Genomic DNA, 24,964 nt, shown 5'->3' with positions numbered 1-24,964 from the left:
TAAGAAATGAAAAAAGGCAGTCCCAGCTGTAGCACACATTTCAATAAAGATGTCACGATAAATAGACACCATTCTGATCATTATTATTTTACCCCCAAACCAATAACAACATTTGTTGTCAAGCAGTTCTGAAACTGATATTTGATGTTGTGTTACGTTATGTTTACTCGGATTTATACCAGTCTCTGCTGCCGTTTGCCTGGTCCCCAGGTGCTCTCCGTAAACACATTATTTAACACACATCCTGGGCATTTGGTTCTGTACAAGTATAAATGTAAACAGAACAGACACACACGGAGCGGCAGTGAGACTTGGGTAGTGTGGCCCAGCGCAAGGACATTGCCATCTTGCAGCAGAGTACATTGTGACGCATGAGGATGGGCTGATGGCCTTCTATGCTTCTCCTGGCTTCCTCTTCATGGCATAGCCGGTGAAGCTGTGAGAGCTTATCTCCTTGCAAGAAGCCAGCAGACTAGCTGTGTTCGTCTCTCCCCCCACCAACAACTTTTTTAAATGTTTTTTGATGCTGTTTTGATGGCTTAAATCAACTAAAATGCACAAAAAAACTATCAAAAACACAGAATGCAAATACTAGTCACAACGTACAGTACCTTATATATGCATATGTAAACTAACAGCAGCATTTACCATTGCAACTCCCTCCACCTATTAAGTAAAACAGGTTCTGAACTGTTGACAACCAATGACATTGTTGTATTTTGGGTAAAGTAATATTTATAGCGGTGGTGTCTATTTACTGTGTCATTTATATTCGAATGTGTGCTATCGTTTGGGCTCTTCTTTTTCATGTCTTGCCTTTCTTACAGTACCTTTTACATTTTGGTTGGGTCTCTGTTTTGGTGGAGATGGTAACCGCCTGCAGAGTGCTTAATACCACCTTTTTTGCACCGTTCATCTTCTCCCATTGAGCCCAGTTGCTGGGAGGTGTGAACTGCTGGGGAAGGAGAGGTGAGCGAGGAGAGGTAAGCTTGAGTACTTAAAAGAGCATTAAAAAAGTCAGCTCTGGCAGTAGCTTCGCTTTTAAAATGCCTGTTTGAATAGGGGGGAAGGCAAGGGTTGTGACAAGGCACCAAACTCTGGGCCACCACTGTAGTGCTTGGCCTATGACAACATAATAAAGGTAGGAAGTGGAGCACATGCCTGCTCTCATTTTCACTGTGGATTACGCTTTATATTTACAAATGCTGCACAATGAAACACATAAAACTAAATCAAAAATAGTCAAAAAACAAGGCCAACAGAAGTGAACATAGTGGACTGGATTTGGTAATGCAAAGAAAGTCAACATTAAATAAGAGCAGCATTGGATGGCAAGCAGGTTCGGAATGTGTTGATTAACATGGAGTGGCAATTGTTAGCCCTTGCTCAAATTTTCCCCACGGCCAAAGGCATTGCTGGGGGGGAGGGTATAGCGCACCGGTCTTTTGGTTGTAGCCTCGGATAGAAGCTCAGGTGCTACTACAACCAAAATGCTACCTAGCCCCGAGTCCCGCCAGTTCTGACATTAGCTTAGCCCCAAATCTTTTCCAGACCTAGCAACACCCCTGCCCACGGCCATTCAAGCCAGGAGATTAGTTGCAAAGTGCTTCACCTTCCTATAACAACAGTCTGCTTATTTTAATTCTGTAGTTCTGTTATAAGTCAAATAAAAAATAAAAAATACAAGACCAGTACCAAAAAAGGCATTGGCAGAACCCAGCTCTCATGATAGATTATCATTTGAAGGATTCCCTTGGCAATCCGACGGCATGCGAATGAAGCCCACAAAAGGTCACATGTGCTTGAAAATATCCACATACCACGCACTAGGAACACATCGTGGACAAAACCTTAATCATAGGCAACTCAGTTTCCATCTAGCGCCCCACCTTGCAGAGAGTGGAGGGGTGCCGTTACTTTCTATTTCATCATATCAGCAATGCGGGAAAAAAGAAAGACATCATGGAGATTTCACTGGACAAGACAACGGGTCTCACAGTGGGTAAAGGGCCCATCAAAGTCCTCCGATAATACAACCGTTCATGGCCAGTGATGTAGCTGCTGGCATTGTGGTGATAGTGCTAGAGAAGTGAGCAGTGATGTTGCTCAGGTAGTGTTGTGTGCTTGTAGGAATTTGCTGCCATGTGTGTGGGGTGATGCTGGGAACAGTGCAAGGTGGAGAGAGGTGAATTTGAGCGTTAGAAGGGGAGTGGGAATGGTTAAATGCGAGGGAGCCTTTTTGGTTCACACTGTCAATCCGGGTTGTTGGAGGTGTTTGATTGTTGAGTCCGTTTGATCATTGTATCCGTTAACACTGGTTCCAGTTTTGTTTGAAGGGTTAGGGAAGACAGACCACAACGTGACAGACGTCTTGTAGCTTTTCACTGGCCCTTTGTGTGCTAGCCCATTGCATTTTCATGAGCCTATCGGTCTGATTCTGTTTAGAGCTTGCGGTTAGACCGAACTGATAGAGCCTGATCTCCCATAGTCATAGTCTGATGAGTTGTTTGTAGATTTGGTGCATGTTAGTGTACCTTTAGAGAGAGGAGGTTCTGTCTTACCAACGCTAACAATAGCGGTCATCTGTTGGATGAGGATTTTGTGCTGTTCTTGGGCTGGTGTTAGTTGAATAACCAAGTTGTAGCTTATTTTCTGACAGCTGCGTGGCTTTCCTCTATGTGCAGACGTCTGTTATTGAATTCTGGAGCTAGGTCCAGAGAAAGGAATAGGAACCCCTCTGTAGTGTTTCCAGTTCAGTTGTTGCCAAATCGAGGTATTCCTGAAGATTTGCAGTGAATGAATTTCCTGTTCTCATTGTGGAATCTGGATCCCTGAAGTGGAATGCATGGTGGGCAATGAATAGAGTTTTGAAGTGAACCATCCTTTGTTCGTTAGCCTATAGAGGGTTTGGTGGGCTTAGTGATATGCTTGTGTCTTTGAAGTCTTGAAAGAAGTCCAGATGCAGCATTTTGGCTGTTCATTTTGTCTTTCCAGTAGGTAGCACGAGAGCCCGCAGAGGCTACTCTGAGTTTGTGCATGAAGGTCAGGTACGAAACAATGCATGGGTTTGTTTGTAGTTGAAAGAAGCAGCTCCTTGTGATAGTTTACACCTCTTTCTCGAGTATGAAGTTGCTGTCCATCAAGATATTGAGGCTTTTGAATGTTTTCGTAGGTAGAAGGAAAGATCCAAGTTCTTCAGGCCAAGGGGTTGATGTTGGATTTGGTAGAGATGTGCTGAAAATCATAAGCTTGGCTTTGGTTATGTTTTGGTTAAATTTGGTTAAATTAAGTCTCAGTCTAACTGTCATCATCCAGGAGTTAAAGTGGGCGTTGCATGTGGCACGAGCAATTGTATATGATCAACGGTTGATTGTGAGCTTGTAGATGATTATGGTATCTCAGCATAGTTGGAAAATGTGAAGCCTAAGTAATTGATAATTTACTCGAGTAGAGTCCTGTAAACGTTAAAAAGTAGAGACCATGGACCGGTCATTGTGAACACCATAGGTGAGTTTGTGGGGTCATGACCTGATGGGGGCAATTTGTGTTGTTTCCGTCCTATAAATGAGAAATCAATTGATTCACGGCGAGGTGTTTTTTAATCCAAGGTCCTCTTATCTTTATGGGCGTCGTTGATAGTATCCAAATTGATGGAAGATGTCCAGTAGGATGAGTGCACTAGATGAGTTGGCGTCAGCATTGTTTTTAATGGCTGTCCTATAACACTGTATAGTGTTGACTCCATTTCTCTTAATGGTCTGAATCCCTGTTGTGATTAGCAGAGGAGAGTGTTGGTTTCTACACGCTTCTGTAGTTGTTTATAGATACACTTTTGAAGGATTTCTTTGCCAAGACTGTGCTCTTTCAACAGTAAGTGGAACTATTCCCAGACTGGAGCTCTGGCTACTTTCTGCAGTCATTCGTCAACTATTGTTTCTGCATATTTCTGACTTTCCATTCTCTTTGGAAAGTAATGTAAATTCCCTACTGGGGAGCACAAACTACATATCCCATAATGGACCATTTGGGAATTTGCAAAGCCTGGCTATTTCTTTGCAGGAGCTTGAGAACAACAATCTCCAGGAGTTCAGTGGGCCTGATTTGCTTTCACTTTTCAAGTTCCGGAGTAGGAGGAGGAAAACTACTATTAGGTGTGACGCTCCAGGTACAATTAGTGAGCCTGTTAAAGCCCAGGGTATTTAAGTATAAATGTGGCTTGCTTCAGGAGCTTTATGTTCATTCATTGAGCATTGTTTCCATACCCTCTTGCTTTGAACCGTGGTTGCCTGCTGAGCTCTGCTTCTGCTACTATCTGCTGTTGCCGGAACCACCTCAAGTGCCTTTGTTCCCTGTCTGCGGCCCCATGTTCTCTGCCCTCTGCCTGTAGTCTCCCTGTCTCTCAGCCTGCAGTCCCTTTTTTCTGGGACTGCAGCCCATTTGCTCTCTGCCTGCAGCCCCTTTGTTCCCTGCCTATAGTTGTCTTTGCTCTCTGCCTCCAGCCCCTTGCTCACTGCCCATAGTCTTTGATATCAGTCCTTAGTTTCAGTTCCTAGATTAATTCATCCTAGTTAATAGATTCTTGTATTCTAGTCCATAGTTTCCTTTATTCTAGCCAATAGTTCCTTGATTTCAGTTCATAGATTGCAGTCTACAGTCCAGTCCATACCTCAGTACCTTTGATCTTGCTTATTCGCGTGTTCCTCGTTTTCTGTCTTGAACCTAATTTTCTTGGATGTCTGCTTTTTTGCCTGCATATTTCTGTCAGGGTCTTTGCAATTGTTCTTATCCCCATGTGTGCCTGTGTAATTCCTTTGACCAGAGTACAGCTGCTGGGTTTTCCAGCAGGACATCTCTGCCCCTTTCCTTTGCCGTTTTACTAAATTGTCCCTTGCTGGCTCCTGCTTCGGGATGCAGTTACTGATCTGTTCCTGATGGACCAGTAGAGGTTACTGCCTTGTGAGTTTTGTTTTCTTGTTCATTCTTTAAGGTCCAGACACAAAAGTCCACTCCTGCTGCCCTTTTCATTGGGCATTCAGAATGGGGCACTGCAATACTCACTTGCTGAAAAGGCTAGCATTTGCCTTTATATTGTGGCTGTTATTGTGGTAAACCCTGCAGCCATTTTGTGCCTCCCGTGAGTAGGAACCAAACATGTTTGTCCTAGTTGTAGTTCCTGTCCTTTTCTGCTCATTGCCGTTGTTGCTTGTCCACTAGTATAGTCACTGCTTCTCTGTGTTCAGGAATCTGTTTCTTACTGTCTTACATAGCATTCTGTCTTCAACTTTTGTGTATCTGTTCCCCTTCAAGCTTCTGATATTTTTGTAATGAGTGGTGTGCTGGAGTTGGGCAGTAGTTTGCCGGGCTTTTTTGGGCTTTGCTGTGGGTTTTTGGAGGAGAGGTTTGATGTAGGCTGTTTTGAAAGTACAAGGAATGATGCCTGATTCAATGGAACCATTGGGTAGGTCTTGGAAGGAGTGCATGAGTGTGGTTGCTCTGACAAACATGCTGCATTGCCAGCATATATAGCATGGTTAGTCCTAAATTAAGAGGAGATGAAAGGCTGTCAGTGCTGGGGTAGGGGGTCTCCTCAGTGGTCTCTGGGATTGGTTCTTTCAGTTGATCCTGGATATGCCAGATTTTGTTGCTGAAGTGAGCTGCAATGGAGTCTCTTTTGAGATTGTGTTCATTCCATGTCATTGGCTGCAGAATTTTAGAATGTGTAGATCATGTTGACCACCACCTTCTGGCCGTGTCGGATCGACTCTACTCAGTAACCCTAATGAGACTTTGATTTCACCTTTGTTATTTCTGCTCTTTATATCCGGCACTGTCGTTAGTTAGCTACTTTGGGCCTGATTCATGGAAGTGTTTAATAATGGCGCAATCCCATAGGAAAACGTTCCATGATCTCTTGGAAGGCAATTTTCCTTCCAGATTTTCTTGAGCCTCTGTTTTTCTTGTATATCATGATGGGAAGGATGACCAGTAGAGTTGGGAAGGATTTGACCCTGCAACGCACCTAACCTGTGACATGCTTTCCACCCACGCACACCAGGAAATGCAAGTACGAGGAGATACCAAGTCTGCTGCAGGGAATGAGCTGAGTCTGGAGGGGGCAAGCAGACCTATTGAAGCATTAGCTGCAGGTCCCAGCAGAGGTGAGTTAGTGATATGCAAATCTGTGTGCATTTTGCTGTACCTTGCACTCACCGGCTCACAGGAAGGACACACTGTTAGTCACCATTTCTATGTGTACTATTGGGCAAGAATACACTTTGGACGGCTTGAGTGTCTTTCCATTGCTTACTTATTTAGGTTGTTTGGCGACTGCCACATATTGTCATGTCGCTTCTTGAAAACACTAAGTTCGAGCCCAGGGTGGGTTATTTTATCTGAGGTTGAATGTTTAGCAGGAGTTGGGTGACCGGAAGAGTGTTCTATGATTGGTGGGGACAAATCCCTCAATGACAGAAGGTAGGGAAGTCCTAGTCGATTATCATGACGCAAAAGCTCTGCTCTGGTTTGCCTGCCTGCAAAACGATGAGCCCTTGGTTATGTTAAAGACCTGGCAGATATGCTATTGAATCCTGAGGCTCCTCCCGATTCGGGGATCCAGAGCTCCCAGGGGAAGGCTTTCAATTCTCTCTTCCTAACACTGCAATTCATGGTTGAAATGTCCTGCTTCAGGGAGAGCTGTCAAATGGGCGTGTTATCTGTGGCAGACATCTTTCCCCTCCAGCCCCAAGTTAACTCACTTTTCGCTGCCTGCCGCTGCCTTTCCTAGCCGAGGAGGATCTCTGATCCGCTGCCCATACTGGCTAGACTGCCAGATGCTATTTATATGATGTGCTTGCCTGCTGCCCACCCTGCACGTGCCACAGCAACCCACTGCTGTGCTGTGTCCGTCTGTCTGAGATTAAAGACACCAGAACACATTTTGTATTCCTCATGTCTGGCTGCTAGTGGAGGAGAGGAAGGGAGAGGAAGACAATTCATATCATCACATGTCAGACAGCACATCATCCAGCATCGTTCCAGCTTCTAAGAACTACACATTAGATGTTACGATCAGCCAATATAATGACACTTAATTTATCGACCTCGGAAGGACAAGGGATGAATCGGGGCAGCAGGGATTGGAACATTTGTTTAAAAACTGCACAGATCATTGAAGCGGACGCTTAACTCAATGGTCTTTCTTTCTTCAGGACACCATTTCTGCTCTAAAATGTTACACATCTGTGCTCTTTGGACACTCTAGTTTTACATGGTTCGAGATATTAAACGGCTCCACTGCTGGAAAGGACATGCCCTGAAAAAGTTTTCCTGGCAAACATGTCACCGCATATTTTTGAATCCATTTAATATATGGGTTCAAACAGTGGGTGTTTCCTTTAGGTTTGCATGAGTGTCCCTGTTAGGGATATGTATCATTGTTATGCTGTATCCCCTCTCCTAGTGAGACACCCAGCACTTTTTGTTGGAGTTCTGGACCTTTTTATTTCTATCCTGAATGAGGAGAGCTTTTTTCCCCTCATTCATCCTTATTTACTCTGACTTTTGAAAACTCTATTCTTTTGTGTTAGCTTATTCTATGGAGTCTGCTTTCCTCCCGATCTCTTAAAGGCATCTGTGTTTCACTTTTCCAGCACTCAGCACCCTTTGTGAAGCGTTGCTGCAAACCCTTTTGGTTCTCCTTTTTATATATCTTTTTTATTTCCTTAGAACTGCTGTCCTTAGGGAAAGAGGGTTACTTTGTATCCTTCCCAAATATTGTACTTATGAGAGATTAGCAGACGCCACATTATGTGGAGTGGTAACGGGATCAGTGGCGTAACACAAAATGTGGGAGCCCCCGGCGAGCCATGTTGAGGGGGCCCCCCAAATCGACAACAAATCACTGGTCAAGCCGAACTCTGGGCTGGCATAGATTATCACGCTTGCGAAATACGCACAGACGTGCTGCTGAAGGGATATGCCACACACTGCACTAGGCGAAATATATAAATATGTGTTTTAATGCAATATACAGCACACTTTCTGAGAAAAATTGCCTAAAAAGCCAAAGTGTTTTCAATTGTTTTGTAAGGTAACACAAATCCCATCGATGCAAGTCACCAACAGTGCACAGGAACATTAATACTTTGCTATTAAAAATACCATGCCACAATGAAAACATGTCCAACTGGCTACACAATGTAGATCAGTGTAGACACATAATATCGTTACAGCAAAGCATGCCAGGCCACATTTAGACATACCTAGACTGGTTGCGCCAAAATGCCAGTCGAAGCATTAACACTCATCAAGAAGAGAACACATATTCAAGCCTGTGGCCTCTAACAACACAGCCAAACTCTTTAAAATCTGCAAGGAACTGATCAACCCTGTTGCGGTCTTTACCTCTCCTGTTCCCTCCCAGGCCCTCTGTATGGCTCTGTCATCTCACTTCTCTGCTAAAACTCCTGTCTTTCATATCCTCTTCCTCTTCCTCTCACGGCCCCCCATTGGCCATCTCTAGCTCTCTTCCTCCTTTCTCCTCTTTCTCTCTGACAACACCTGACGAGGTTTCTAGACAAGTCCGATCTATGAAAGTGTCATCCAAACAGGTGCTCCCCTGCTCCATAAAAACCATCAAGGACCATATTGACACCCTCGCTCCAGCCTTGGCCGATTTCTCTAATCACTCTTTTGCCACTGGAACGTTCCCTTCTCCCCTTAACCACTCCCTTATGCACCCACTTCTCAAGAAGCCATCTGCCTATCCTGCCTGCCCGGCAAACTATCGCCCATTCTCCATCACACCTTTCCTGGGCAAACTGTTGGAAAAGCTGGCCATCTCCCAGCTTACTCTCCACACAGAATCTGTTGGTTGTCTCCATGACCTTCAGTCTGGCTTCAGAGCTGCCAGAGGCACGGAAACTGCTCTCCTGAACACCTGTAAAGATCTGCTTTCTAACCTTGATTCTGGGATTCCTTCTGTCCTCATTCTCCTTGATCTTTCCTTTGCTTTCGACATGGTCAACCACGCCATCCTGATCAATCCTGATCAATCGACTCCATGAGAACCTGGGGATCACAGATCAGGTCCTTTCTCTCCGCTCCATCCTCTCACCATGGTTTTTCAACCTCTACTTGGCCCCTTTGGCCCACCTGAACTCTACCTTCTCCTCTAACTTTCAGTGTTATGCGGCTGACACTCCGCTTTCCTTCAGGCTCCCCTCAGACTCCTCTACTCCCTCGCTCATTCCTGACTGTCTATCTGTGATTCAGGATTGGTGTGCCTCCAACGATGTCTGCCTTAATGTCAGTAAGATGGCGATCCCTCTCATTTGGACTCCTGCCCCTGCTTTCCCTCTCTCACTCTGGCTGCCTGCCTTCGGCCCTTCCTGTGAGGCAAACAACCTTGGTGTCATCTTTGAATCCACTCTCTCTTTCTCTTTCTCTCCTCACATCTTGCTCCTCCTCAAAGGAACTCTTCCCTTTCTCACTTTCCCCCAGAAGCTCACTGTCTCCAGGGCCCTGGTTCTCTCTAGGCTGGACTACTGCAACAGCCTCTTTCTCAATTTGCCTTCCTCTACTCTCCACCCTCTGCAACTAATCCAGAACAGGACTGCAAGACTTATCCTTGGCCTCAAGTCCAGGGATCTTATCTCTCCAGCCCTGAAATATCTCCACTGGCTCCCAGTTGCTGCAAGGATCAAGTTCAACAACCTTTGCACTGTCCACAAAGCTTTCTGGGCCTGGGGCCCTCACTACATCCAACAAATATTTTCCTTCTCAAGCCCTTCGCTCAGCTACCTACAACTCTCTAAGGGTTAGACACTTCTCCAGGCAGAGAGTGGGGGTAGATCTCTCTCCTCTGCAGGTGCCTCGCTCTGGAATAGCCTCTCTGCCCCTCTCAAACTTGAGCTGGACCACCTGAAGTTCCGGAAGCAGCTCAAAGCTTTCCTCTTCTCCTCTGCTTTCTCTCTCTCCCTCCCCTGCTGACCTACCTGACCTACCTGTCTGCTCTACCGACTAGTTGCTTGGCTACCTTCAGAGTCTCACTGAGTCCAGACTCTTTTTTGATCAGCCACCCTTGCACTGCCTCTGGGCCTACCAAGCACTTAGGGGCTGTAACTGTAACCCTACAGTTCCTTGTTCGTCTTGCAATACCCAGAGCCACGCTGCCCTGGCTGCACTTACTCAGAGCATTGCTGCCCTGTTTTCCCTCCTCTCTCCCTTGCACTTCCCCCCTCCCTTTCCCTTTGCACTTCTCGTTCTCGCACTTGCACAATCTGAAAGACACAAGGCTTAGTAAGATTGTTTGTCTTGTCCTACCTCTATCTTCCCTCCCTTGTCTTGGCGCACCTAGAAACACTTTTGTACCAGTGCATTTTAAATGACTTATATCATATCATTTGATCACAGATGCCCAGAAAAATATACAATGCCGCATTAAGAAACGGCTAGACTGGCAGCGCCCAAATGGCAGTCTAGCCAGGTAATTCACTTAGCAGGACTGCTTTATCAGAAATGCCCAGTTAAAAAAAAGTCATACCAAACTGAGGAATGACTAGATTGGCTGCACCAAAATGCCTCTAGCCACTAATACCACATATCATGCCTGCTTAACCTGGACATGGACAGCATTATGCTTTGTTGCACAATCCTGCCTCCCCCCACACATCCGCTCTCCCTACCACCCATATCCCAACCTCCAAAATCAGCTCCTTGGCCCAGAATTACCTCCATGTCACTCTTCCTTGTCCCAGAGTTTATGTATGAGGCTCTTTGCCTCACAGGTAAGTACTGGGATGAGGAAGAGTGGGACTAGGGGTAATGAAGAGTACATGTAGCTAAGTCAGGCATTTCCTCCATCTACCTCTACCTCATCCCAGTACTTTTGTATGAGGCAGAGTGCCTTATACACAAATGCTTTCTCATGCACACTGGGACGAGGAAGAATAGGGCTAGTAGTAATGAGTAATCAAGACATTAAACACAAGTATTGGTGCAACACCATTGAGTTGACTGGGATTCAGCAATCCCCCTGAAACTTTGGGCTATGTTTGTTGACTCGACCTGGCTGACCTTTAGAGCAGTTGCCAGACAGAACAGGGCACAGATGTTAAATGGCACTGGGTTTCGCTGTTAACACGAACCCAGCTAATACTAACATAAAGCATTTCACTGGCAAATGTTTTATGCAATTGAAATCAGGATGTGGGTTTAATACTTGCATGCCAGGGGAGTGATTGGAAGGGTAGAGAGGGAACAGGAGACCACTCATTCTCACAGCAGTCCATAAGTGGGTGCTTTCAAACTTAAAGGAGAGCGTTAACTGCTTGTAACATTGAAGCTGCACTAGAATAGTCTTATTAAAATGAGTAAAGAAATTAGATACCCCCAAACAAATAAGTTTGCCCCTCCCCCACCGCCCATGAAGTTAGCGCCTCTCCCAACATTTGAAAGGTTAGCCCCCTGAAATGTAGGTTTTGTTGCGCCCCTGAATGCAAGCACACACACCAATCACCATATACACACACGCACACCCAGCCATCCATACATTTAAGTGTGCACCCTTTCACCATACATTCACACCCAGGCAGCCACCCCGTACATTTAAGTGTGCACCCTTTCACCATACAGGCACACACACCCAGGCACCCACCCATTCATTTAAGTGTGCACCCGTTCACCATACTTTCACACGCGCACACATCATGGGGTTAAGGGGAGCCCTAATACTTAAAAATTAAATTGGGTCTACTTACAAATATGCCAGTCTGGAAACAACGGTGCCGGTAAGCTTACCGGCGCTGTTGTTTCTGGACCGGCATGTTACAGCTCTGCGGGCGGTTGCTGTCCCACCCAGCAGGTCAGACCTGCAGGGCAGAATGGCCCCCACCCACAGTTTTCATGGAAGCACTGGCACCATTATTAACAGTGCCGGTGCTTCCGTGGTCCCCATTCCCCTAGAGTCCAATAGGACTCTATGGAAATTGGGTCTTACCATTTGCCGGCGCCTGACTTCCCGGACCACCGTGGTTGTAATCCCCTGGTGTTACCGGGAAGTTGGGCACCAGTAAATCATTACGGGTCCGGCGCCAACCTGCCGGTAGTACTGGCACGGTTACCACCAAACCCGTAATGAAGTCTATTGTTTCTTCTTGAAGTCACTCTGACTTCATAAAGAAATTATTTCCGTTATGGACCAAACCATAACAGAAATAATTTCTTTGTGAGGCAGAGTGATAAACTATAGGCCTCATTACGAATTTGGAGGCCGCTGCCTCCAAACTCGGGTTCGGGTCCGTGGTCCCTGAATGGGAAAATACAGGGCCATTCCAACCTTGGAGGCCCCCATAGGGCTCAATGGGAATGGGGAGAGAGCTAACGACGGGCCCGTTAATAACGGGCCCGATGTTAGCTTCCTGGTCCCCTTGTGGGACCCGCAAAGGACGTCTAGTCTGACCAGACGTCCAGAGCAGGTCCCGCAAGGGAACCTCGTAATAGGGCAGAATGGGATTAATGGCACCGGTACCTTTACCGGCGCCGTTAAACCCATTCCGCCTGCCTCGTAATGAGGCCCTATTTCTTTTTGAAATCATAGGGCTCCCCCCACCCCATGACATGGAGGCCTCAAGCCTAGCGTCTTCCATGCGATGGGGAGGGCGGAGCCCTCGGACTTGAAAAGGCATTTTCTTTTTGTAGTCACACTGCCTTCATAAAGAAATTATTTCTGTTACAGAAATAATTTCTTCATGAATTAAGACTGAATTGAAAAAGAAAAATACATTTTTATTTTGAAAAAATATATATTTTCTTCTCCAGTGGGGCCCCCTCCCAGGACATGTGCTGGTGGGGCCCCCCGCACTGCAGGGGCTGCGGGGGCCCCACTTACGCCAGTGAACGGGATACCTAGTATACCCTTTCTCTCTGCTCCTGTCCTTTTCTAGTCACAGTGACAACCCCACAGTTATGGCTGGTGGCAGTGGTCATTTTCTACCAATTATTGGGCTATTTTGTACTGCAGACTGTGTTCCCAATCTCGGTTTTGCACAATAGGGTCACCTATGCTCCCACATGGTTGCTATTTTCTTTTTTTTGTAATTTCTCACATGGTTATCATTTGGCAGCCTTTCTTCTACCATTCTGGGAGGAGGAGGTCTGTGTGTGTGTGTTTGGCTCCAGTGTGTCTGCCAAGGCAGGAAGTGGGGGAGGTGTTGCACTCCCCTGCCCTTTGTCTGCCAGAGTGATTGAATTGAACCAGTTCTCACTGGGGAGGGGGGTAGAGGGGCGGTAGCTGTCTTGATTGGACTGCCACTTGCCCCTTTCTGTAAAATACTGAGACAGTTTACAGAGGAGTGAAAGGAAAACTGAATATAAGGTGAGGTTCCGTAGGTACAAGGCAAATCAACTGGAACAGAAGACAACAAGTGATGCCTGCAGACCTTTCCAGTAACTGTGAAGCAACCACTGCTGTTCTGACCCTATTATCTTATCAACAGCGGAGCTCTGAAGAGGATGGCTCCTTCCCTTTGGCTGGTGGACCAACCATCCCTAAGACGAGCAGTAGATCAAGCCATCACCCGAGGTGCTGTGTCCTTCCAGGGCTGCAAGCAGCAAATACCAGGGGACCTCTGACCCATTTGCAGTGCAACATCTTTGCGAAGTTGAATCCGTCCAGAACTTGGGTGAGCCCAGTTGGTCCTCCAGAGGCACAACCCCACTTATCGAAATCCTCTCACTAGACTGCAGGACTTCAGATCCGAAGAAGATCGATTGGGCGATAATTGTCCTTTGTTGTAGCTGATTAAAAGGCAGCAGAACTGCAGCTAGACCAAGGAGACCAAAGAAATGCATGCTGAAGGTCCTCTCTCTTGACTGCTGCTGTGACATGCTATTCGGAGTCCTTCCTTTTGTCACCAGACTGAGGAATCAGGAGACCGGGTCCGTCACTGCTGCACAGGAGAGAATCCAGCTTTGTTTATTTCTTCTAACCTAGGGTATTGTGGGGCTGAAGGTAGAACTTATCATAGCCGAAGAGTTGTTCCAGTGTGACTTTAATGAGTTACAAGGTGTTTGGATGTCCACCCATACCTCTGGCCCACGCTTTGCAGCTTGTGTCCTTTAGGTTGTCATTTGCAGGGTCCCTATAACTTATTTTATTGCAAAGAATTTTGATTCTAGTGACTAAAGTATAACTTTGCCTTTCCAGCTGCTACATAAGACTTTATATACACTCCTGCACTGACCTTTTGCTTGTTAGAGATCGGACTTGCAAAACATTAGAAACCTTTAAAAGTGTTTACTAGAATGTCTAAAACTACTCAAGTGTCTATAACCATCCTTTTCCTTCCCACAAAATGTGTGTACTGTGACTTAATGATCTGAATGCCATTACCGTTTATCTATAATCTATGCAAGTGCACCTCTTTACTAGTAAGACGGTAGAACTGTCAATGTCTTTCTCTGTTAACTGCAATCAACTACAATTGAAGCAGTCACCATTGAAAAGTATTGTTGATATTTCCTATGCGTTTTGGCTGTCTAAAAAGAGTCGATTGTATTGACTGGGTTAAGTGTACTTACTTACAGCTCACATCCTCCCCCTAAAATAAGCCTGGCTGCTGTGCCATTCTACCAGATCCTTTGGGTAGTACAGACTTATACTAAGAGTTGGGGACCTGTACACCAAGTGATAGTGTTATAGAGTCATACCTCCAGGTGGACTTTAGGAAAACTCCCCTAACGCCCCCAATCGGACATTTTAGTAAAGATGTACATTTGTTTCTCAGCTCAGTCAGCCACAGTGATGGCATGGCAAAGATTCAGAAAAACAGCTACTTAGGATAGGTTTGCACTATTAGCTGAGAGTTTTGGTAGGTGTCAGCAGTGCTGGTCATTGCACCAGATTTTGCCGATCTGGGATCCAAGATCCAGCAAAAATATTTCGATGTATCTGGGAAATTCATTTGCATCCTTCCTGTGTTATATTGAATATTTGACATCTGCTTTTGTTTCCCACAGGATTCGAATCAAAGTCGAGAGACTTACCCACTTGACCATAAAACATTTAGGTACAGAATTGGAGGTTTAAAAGTAGTGCACCTGTAATGCTTTGCTTGAAACATTGTAGGAAATTCTCATCCTTTCTTGGGCTATTTTCCAGATGTTCATAATTTCTTAATCTCCTAAAATATAAATGTTTATTTATTGGGGTGGCTCTGAAAACTGTCCTGTGCTCCTCTCCCCTAATTATCGCTCCCGCTGGTGGAATCCCACAGGTCATAATTTCCATTTCCACCGCTGATTTTTCTGAGCTTGATGCAGAACTGACAGAAGTACATTTTCTGTCCTTTTTAGTTTGGGCTCTATAGCTGTCACTTGCGACACCGATGGAGCCCAAATTATTGCATTCACATTCAGATTTGTGTATACATAGCGAGGAATGGCATATGAAGAGGGGCACAGAGGATGACATTTGAAGAGGGATACACAGTGTATTAGGGGTTTTGATTGGTTATGTGCCCACACATTCCCTGCCCATGGCCACGCTAATCCCTATGGCCATTCCTGTCCATCTCTGCCTAAAGTTCCTCCTCATGGGAACTCTTTGATTTGCAATGTGGTGGCATGAGCAGCCATATTTGAATGAAAACCTCTATCTGTAATTTCAATTGCTATCGGAGGTCGCTAGAAATAGAAAGGATGTTTTCAGAGATTGCTAGAAGTAGAAAGAATGTGTGCTGTAGCACCTTGAAGCATCCATTGCGCTAGATGGAATTACCAATAAAGATCTCAGACCAAAAAAACAGACAGACTCAGGAAATATGGCAAAGTACTACGTTATTCTCAATTTAATGACGAACAACTGACTTATGCTCGCGCACTCACGAACAGACTTGATTATGCAGAGGTTATAGACCCCAATATGCATCTTCTATGATGGCATGCTACGTGGCAAACTACAAAACCAATTGACAGGAAGGATTGGTTAGGGGAACATGAAATCCTATGTCAAGCATATGGTTTAGTACTTTCATTGGCTGCCCCTTAACTGTGGGACCTCTAAATATGTATCATACTGATTATAGCAGAGAAAATAGCAACAGATTGTTTTATGCAACATTGTATAGCACATTGCCTCATAGACCCTCAGATTGGTTGGCATTCTAACCCAACCTTAGACTTTTGGTTTGTTAGCAGCACATAGCAACACAAAACCCAGGTGCTTGAGTCATGTCAGATTACTCTCCACTTTCCCAATGAGTCCATCATCTTTCCACTGTCCAACCATAAGCCAATGTTTCCTGTCTGTAGTTGACCTTGTAGTCTTCTTTCTGTTCTGGGACATTCAAGGGAGTGTAAGCACATCACTATCTTCAATCGAGGCTTTATGAATAGCCCTTGATTTTGACTTCTGAATCACATGTGAGGAGACCGTAAATTTGTCCATTTCGACCTCCTATTGACTGCTTTTTGATTTACTTTTGCTGGGTGTTCTTGGCCCTCTTGGCCTCTAGAGACTTGCTGACTAGATCTTGTAGGAGCCTTATCCATTGTTAATTGTCCAATACTTATACGTATATGGCTTATCTGTCTGCCTTCCTTTGTGCCTTGCAATATTCCTTGAAATAGCATTTTTGTTTCCAGGGCAACAGAGGCTCCTCTTTATTTTGCACACAAAGCTATTTCTCCAACGTTCTCCAACGTCTCCTGACTCTGCACCCATGGTCTGTTTCTGAGGTAGCTGGATTGAATCTTTACACAAGCCGACATCCATTTTCCTATCATGGCCATCCTTGCCACGTTATATTATCCTCTGTAGCAAGCTTTTATATGTCTCATCTACCTCGCATTACTGCGTATTTACACTTATTGGTCAGCAAGTAACTTCATCTTTTGTATATAATTACTTTATCATTTCATACATGTTTCTCTTGTCACTTCTGTCACACCGTTTTTCTTGAGTATTTGCATGTCTTTTCAGCATGTTTCTTCTTCATGACATCACTCTGCCCTTGTCAGATTTCACTCAGCGTTACATGATGTTCAAAGGTGTGTGCAGACATCCTTACACACTTTCAGTGCAGGGGTATATTCGATATGGTTGTCTTTAATACACTCAATGTGGTATAGGCCTAACACATGGAGTGCCACATATAGCTCTTCTCCTGCTGTTCCAGAATGACGGTGTTGAGGGGGTGGGAGCTAGGGAAAAGGCATCCACCTGCTCCTCTACACATGTTTTTTGAATATATATTTTATTTTTACTAAACAGTTATGAAAATGCGTGTTTTTCTTAAGCTTATAATGTTTTATACGTTTAACAAAATTGATTTCAAATTTCAAAATAAATGCATGTTTCAATAAGTAAATTACTTTATCATGTTGTTCTTTTAAATTGTGTGTAGTCTGTTTTAACGTTCCCAATTAAAAGATCTTTTCATAAAGATCTTTTCACTGAAAGATCACTTTAGAAAGACTGCTCCATGACCGCACGGACCGATCTTTCCAAAGCAAACTGTCACACCCCTGCCACACACAAATGCGCGTAGGGGCTGACAGGCTCTGCGGGACCATAAACGGAGGGCAAGGAGAATGTGCGAGTGTGTGTGTGTGTGCGCCTGTGTGTGTTGTATGTATGTGTTTTCGTTCAGGGTTTGGGGGTCGAGGGCTGGACTGAAATTCCACAGGAGAGGGTGGGGGATGGGGGAAGAGGAAAGGGAGGGTAAGGGGGTAAAATTCCCCAAATATATATATATATATAAAAGGGTAAACTGCATTTTAAAGGTCTCAAGAGAATAAGACCTTTACAATTACGGTTTTCCGATCAAAAGAAAAGCAGTCAAAGTAACTCAGTCTTTTTCTCTTCAGACCTTTAAAAAAAGGTAATTTCACATAAAACCTTGTTTTAAAAGGCAGAAAAGGCAGAAGTACACCTTTTAAGATGCCCTTTCTGTTTGAACTCTTTGAGCTTGCGAGCTTGAGAACTTGCTCTAGCAAAGGCTTTCCATTCGCTGATATTGTTCGTGCAGTGTGGTGACGTGCTGAAGTAAGGCACAACTTGCATGTTTTTTGTGGGTGGGGGGGTTTGTATTATGCTGTTGCTGAAATAAATGGCGCCTCCTTGGTCTGGGTCTGGGAGGGAGCAGAGGTGAATGGTGATACTGGAACATTTACTGCACGGAGCGCTTGCTAGAAACCCAACATCTACCTATGTTGTGTCCTGCAGGTGCTAGAGCGCTGTAGTCCACTGGCATAACTGGGGCCCCGCCCCCCTGCGATGCGGGGGGGCCCTGTCCATGTCATGGGAGGGGCCCCTCAGACTAAATAAATATTTTTTTAAATAAAAAATATTTTTTTTACAAAAAAATTCAAAAACAGAAAAAAAGAAAGTTTCTTTTTGAAGTCACTCTGCCTTCATAACACATTTGTTTTACATAAATAATTTCTTTATGAAGGCGGAGTGACAAGAAAAAAGATTCTATTTCTTTATGAAGTCCAAGGGCTCCCCCACCTCGTGACGTGGAAGCCTACAGGCTAGTGGACTCCAAGAAATGGGGAGGGAGACCTATGACTTCAAAAAGAAATAGGGCCTCATTACGAAGCCGCCGACAGTGTAACACCAATTCTGACACCTACCTTCTTGGTGCTACCGGGACATTACAAGTCCCGGTGGTCCAGGAAGCTAGGTGCCGGAGAAATTGTTAGTCCCCATGGTTTCACAGAAGCACTGGCACCGTAACTAACGGTGCCAGTGCTTCCGTGATGAGTCTGCCTACTGGGGCCGCTGTGCCTACCAGGGTCAGACCTGTAGGGCACAGTGATCCCAGCAGGCAGACTCTGAGTGTGGCAGACCGGAAACAAGGGTGCCGGTAAGCTTACTGACACCCTTGTTTCCAGACCGCCACACTTATAATGAGGCCCATAGTTTCTGTTTAAAGTCACTCTGCCGGTTTGGTCCTTTAATGGAAACAATGACTTCAAGTGACTTCAAAAAGAAACCATTTCTTTTTTAAGGGGACCCCCCGACAGCCCATGACACGGGGGCCTCCCAATCCTCTGCAGATGATGAAAATAAGTATTCCTGGCTACTGACGGGAGCTGAAGTTCTCGCTCCCTGAACCAACGGATTAAAGGTATGAAAATGTATTTTCTTTAAATGTGTGCGTGCATGTAAGTGTGTGTATATGTATGTATATCATGTAATGTGCATTAATGAGTGAGTGCATAATGCAGCTGGGGTATGCCTGTGTGAATGTATGGTGATAGTGTGCACACTCAAATGTATGGGTGGCTGGGTGTGTGTGCGTGTATGGTGAAAAGGTGCACACTGCAATGCATGGGTGGCTGCCTGGGTGTGCCTGTATGGTGAAAGGGTGCACACTTAAATATACAGGTGGCTGCCTGGATGTGCCTGTATGGTGAAAGGGTACACCCTCAAATGTATGGGTGGCTGCGTGTCCGTGTGTTTGGGCGTGTATGTACATGGTGGATGGTGTGTATGTTTGTGTTCAGGGGCTCAGCAAAAACTACATTTCGGGAGACGGCTAACCCTTCAAATATTAACTTCACGAGTGGTATGGGAGAGGCAAACCTATTTGTGTGGGGGCATCTATCTTCTGTATACATGCTAATGAGACTATTCTAGTGCAGCTTCAATGTTACAACCAGTGAACTCTCTCCTTTAAGTCTGAAAGCATGCACTTATGGACAGCTGTGAGAATGAGCGGTCTCCTGTCACCTCTCTACCCTTTCAATCACTCCCCTGGCATGCAAGTACTAAACCCACATCATGATCTCAACTGTCTAAAAAGGCACAGTGAAATGCATTTACGTTAGTATTTGCTGGGCCTTAATGATGAAACACAGGCGCTGTTTATCCTCTGTGTTCCGACAATGACTTTGGAGGTTAGCGAAGTCGAGATAACATAGCCCGACATTTCAGGGGTTGTGGGAGAGGACTTATCCCATTCAGATCAATGGTGTTGTGCAATTGCTTGTGTTTAATGCCACAATTACCTATTGGTAATCTTCATTACTCGTACCCCCATTCTTCCTCATCCCCGTACTTTGTATGAGTCACTTTGCCTCATACACAAGTACTGGGATGAGGTAGCAGGACATGAAGGTAATGCCTGGCTTAGTTACCTGTAATTTTCATTACTTCTAGCCCCACTCTTCCTCATCCTTCTACATACCTATGAGGGAAGGTGCCTCATATGTACGGGTTTGGGACAGGATGTTGGAGGGAGAGGGGATGTGTGGGGTGGCAGGGATTGTGGGATAAATCATCATAATTGCAATCCATCTCCAGGCTAAGCAGGCATGATATGTGGTATTAGTGGCTAGAGAGTCATTTTGGTGCAGCCAGTCTAGTCATTTCTTAGTTTGGCTTGACTTTATTTAACTGGGCATCTCTGATAAAGCAGTTCTGCAAAGTGTAATTACCTGGCTCGACTGGATTTTGGTTACCTCCAGTCTAGCCGTTTCTTACTGTGGCATTGTATATTTTGGGCATCTGTGATAAAACAACCATAAGGGTTATTGCTTCGACTGCCATTTAGGTGCAACCAGTCTAGGTATGTCTAAATGTGGCCTAGCATGCTTTATTGTAATATGTTATTATGCGTCTAGACTGGTCTGTATTGTACAGCCAGTTGGACATGTTTTCGTTGTGGCATGGCATTTTTAATAGCAAAGTATTCAATTAAGGAAAGCATTAATGCTCCTGTGCACTGTTGGTGCCTTGCATGTATTGGATTTTTGGACTGGGGTTACCCCACAAAACATTTGCAAACGCTCTGGCTTAGTCAATTTTTCTCAAAAAAAGTGTGCTTTATAATGCATTAAAACATACACCTATATATATATATGTATATATATATATATATATATATATATACGAATATATTTATATATGCTGCTCTTAGTACAGTGTGCGGCATACCCTTGAAGCAGCCCAGAGTGTGGCGCGAAATGGAGGGTGGGGGGGCCTCAGGATGGCTCACAGGGGGGCCCCCAAATGTTGTGTTACGCCACTGCTGCAGTCCCATATGATAACTCAGCCTTTGGGACTAAGTGTGCAGGGGAGGGCGGCGGGTAGGAGAATATCTGAGGAGAGTGCTATCCTTGATCTCAACGCCCCAATGCCCTCTCTCTATGTGCCCTTGTAAGAGGATTCAATTCAGCACTACAGCCAAGTTAACGCCTAGTCTAGAATACTGAATGAAAACCCTTATTGATATATCTTTAGGTCCAGTTCATGCGTTCTGGATGACTACCCTTGTATAACACCCCTCTCTTGGAATCCCCCTGACCCCACTGAGCCAAGAAGTAATTCTGTTTTGCAAGTTTAAAAGGTTTATTTGATAAATTAAAATATATATCACACTTTTTAATAAATTAATAATTGAATATCACACTTAATCTGATATGGTAAATATTAACAACGGAGAATCTGGCACTAGCACACTTCTTTAATCACTAATGAGTTGACATGAAATGGATAAGGTAGCACACTGGTAAATAGGAACAAAAGTATAATGTGGTAGAGGATGCTTTATGTAGGCTCAGGTGGATGCAATATTCAATGAATGCAGTACAGAAAATACGCAATATGATTTCAACCAAACAATGTAATCACTTTTCTCTGGCTACTCCCCTCCCCCCCTTGATGCAAGGCAAGGAAATGGAAGAAAAACACACAGTTCTCAGAAATGCAATCAACTGTAATTCAGTTCAATCCAGCAAGCTTAAACAGAAGTTTGAAAACACAGGCAAATGCTTTGATAGGTGCTAGCAATGAATGAGAAATATGCTGGAAACGCTCTTAATTCCCTTTTAGAGGTTCAGGATGAGTGGTATCTAGTTAATATTAGTCCAGGCTCACACTAGCAATGATGCAGGGATAGTTAGCAGGTTAAACGAATTTCTGGCAAATGAAATCAGGCAGCAGCAGTTTTTTTTACATGTGAAGAAATTGCAAATCGCGGCAAAATTCGCGGATGCGCCGAGCGCTATTACAAAGGAACCGCAAGGACTATCTCTACCGTTTTGGGGTCCTAGGAAAGCCTGGGATCTCAGCTTCCAAATGAAAGTTATTGCAAGTCTCTAGCCCAAACGGTTGCGGAGATATGAGTAATTTAGTAAAGGTCGTTTTTGGTTTTGTAAATTTTAAACGCACACTTTTTCAAAATGACAAATTTTACTAGAAATGACAGGTGACAGATAGGAGGCAGTTCTACTTAGGTTAAATAGATTGAATTAGATGAATTTAAACTAAGAGATGTGTTCTGAGTTTTGCTAAGTACTCACAAGAGATTTTGAACAGGAAAGCGACTTGGTCACGATCTTCAGTCTGGTCAGGTCTTTCCGGATTCTGCTCACAGCGCCTGGTCTGGTCTCGGCTAGGCACAGCACTGCTTTCTCTCTGGTCTGGTCTCTGCTAGGCACAGCACTGCTTTCTCTCTGGTCTGGTCTCTGCTAGGCACAGCACTGCTTTCTCTCTGGTCTGGTCTCTGCTAGGATAGATTGAAGTCTCTAGTTTGGCTTTCTGGAGTTTGATGGAGGTAAGTATGGATTTTTCCGGCAGGGCTTCCAGCGGCAGATGAAATTGAATGTCTCTATGTGTCCTGACTCTCTGCTTTTATCTGTTTCTTGAGAATGGGTGTGTGTGTTGCATCACTAGACTTGCCCCTCTCATTCGTCATTGGTCAGGCTTCCATTCCTCCGCTTGATTGGCAAACTGAACTGTGAGTCAGATTGATGTCATTTTATGATCTCTTGAAACAACCTCCCTTATCATCTGTGCACCCAAATATATATATGATCAAAATCCATACTTCAGAGTTACACAGTTGTTTGAAATTACATATACATGGTGTGGCTGAATTTAGCCATGTCTATGTCCAAATCTGCTCATTCTCGGAGCTTGCATTCAAAGAGTGTACATAATTGACTTTTTAACTGCTTTTTCAATTTCCGACATGGACCCAACTTTACATACATGTGTGCAGGGGGTAGGGACATTAACTGATGAAGTTTCAGATTTTTAACATGCACACATTTAGAGTAATATCCACTTTTCCGCTAAAACCCCCCTGAACATACCACCGGTTCCTACCACGTCTTAAACTGTGGGCAGAAAAATCACAAGAATTATGGTATCATTTATAAAATTTTCACATGTCCGCACTATGAATTATCCCCCTTTTTATAAAACCATATCCTTGCTGCAGGGGTGTGTCTTTTCAGGTCACATGGTACAGAAACCAGTCTTTCCAGTTTCTGCCAAGCCAGCTTGCTTCTCACAGGCAGTGCCCCTCCCAGCTTCTCCAGGAGGAAGCCACTTTTTACGACGTCTGTAATAAAAACCTTTGCCTGAGTGGAGAGGGCTTTGTTCACTCTCTGGCAGAGCACAGGAAATTCAATTATCAGATAGCTGGCATATCCTTAGTGTGGGCAGCAAAAGGAACATTGGCCTGGGAACATAGTTGTGACTCAAGTTTCACTCCTGATGGGATCCGTTGCTAGGCAAAATCAAGTTCCTTAAGCCAGACCTTCAGCTAACTTTTTGTTGCTTTTAAAATAACTTGTAATTTTACACATGCAGCTAGAATGCTGATTCTAAGTGCAAAACTATGACATTTCAACAGTTACAAAGGCATGTGACACCAAACATAGGTCACTCATTTAATTTAACATTTTCGATTTTGGTGGTTTTAAATCCAGTTGCAGTTAGGCTTAAGCTGCTGACTCCATAGCATTTTTGTTATAAGCATTGTTTTTGGGCTCTTCATTTCCCAGATTTTGTAGGCACACAAAACTCCATTCTGCCAAATGTCTGCTGGTGTTCAGTGAATATTTTGCACATGTTGCAAGGTTTGAAATAGGCATTTTGCTTGCCTTCAGAAAAACACACAGTGGGTTTTAAAACGCCGGCTTTTGGATAGTGGTGAGTACTGGTACTGCACCCATTTTTGGGATTTTCTTGGATTAATGCATTCTAAACAGGAATGGTTCTTACATGGTAGTAAATCCTTGCTTAACATTGTTTTGATGGGGCTCCTTACAGTAAGATGGTTATGTGGAACCCCACAAAAAGGGTTGAATCTTTAAAGTGGTCCAATGAGTCACGATTTCAGCAACTTTTTGACATCAGTAAAAGTGGATTTTGTTAACAAAGACCTTTCTTTACCCTGGTGGGTGGCAAGTTAGGTAACCATTTTGGTGTGCGCACAACTGCGCAGCTTTCCTGGATTTCAGCGCACATGTGGGTTTTCCGCCATCTTGAATTTTCTAAGCCCACAGCACCAAATGTTGCAGCATGATAGCTTAAACGTGGGTCAGGACACCCAACAAGCCCCCCCACGCTACTGCACTTTGAATTTGAGTCGATGGGGAGTCGCGTGCCCATGGGTTTTGACCCACGCACCGGTCTGTCCGCATAATCTTCTTCCTCTTCTGTAGATGGCACAGTTCAGCATCTTCTTCTCCATCCGGTACTGATCGATCGGTTCTCCTCGCCGGTCCTGATGGGAATATTGGGCGGTCCACTGGGCCCATTGGATCTTCGTTCCTGGTCTCCGGATCGCCCTCCTTGGCCCGTCTTCAGGTTTTCTTTCTCCTAGGACGACAAAGGAAGAGCGGCAATACCTACTCATAGACGTTTTTCCACCACTGTTGAGATAGTGGGGCAGCATATGCATTTTATCATAACGAAACATTACATTCTTATTTTAATAAAAACAGTATGACTAAGAGACAGTTTCATACAAATCACAGTATGTTAGAGACTAGATGTGGTATGTTTTATGATTGGAACTGAATTAGTCTGATACAGTACCCGCTAGGATTCCAGAGGATTCCTCCAGTTGTTGCAGAGTGTGCCTGGGATGGCAACATTTCAACTGGTTTATGTGGACCCACTTGTCTTCCCCCTCTGCCGAACCACCTTTGGGGATGCGGA

General features: G+C 44.6%; 1 protein-coding gene across 3 annotated transcripts in view; it reads left to right on the top strand.

Annotated features, from left to right (window-relative positions):
- TNR (tenascin R) overlaps window positions 1-24,964 on the top strand; it is a 2,098,594-nt gene that overhangs the window by 623,918 nt on the left and 1,449,712 nt on the right. The gene's annotated exons all lie outside the window — the stretch shown is intronic.

Source organism: Ambystoma mexicanum, chromosome 1q, assembly GCF_040938575.1.
Source record: "Ambystoma mexicanum isolate Mex_15411 chromosome 1q, UKY_AmexF1_1, whole genome shotgun sequence".
Lineage (NCBI taxonomy): Eukaryota > Metazoa > Chordata > Amphibia > Caudata > Ambystomatidae > Ambystoma > Ambystoma mexicanum.
Note: the sequence above shows the minus strand (reverse complement) of the source record. Positions and strands in the feature narration are given on the sequence as shown.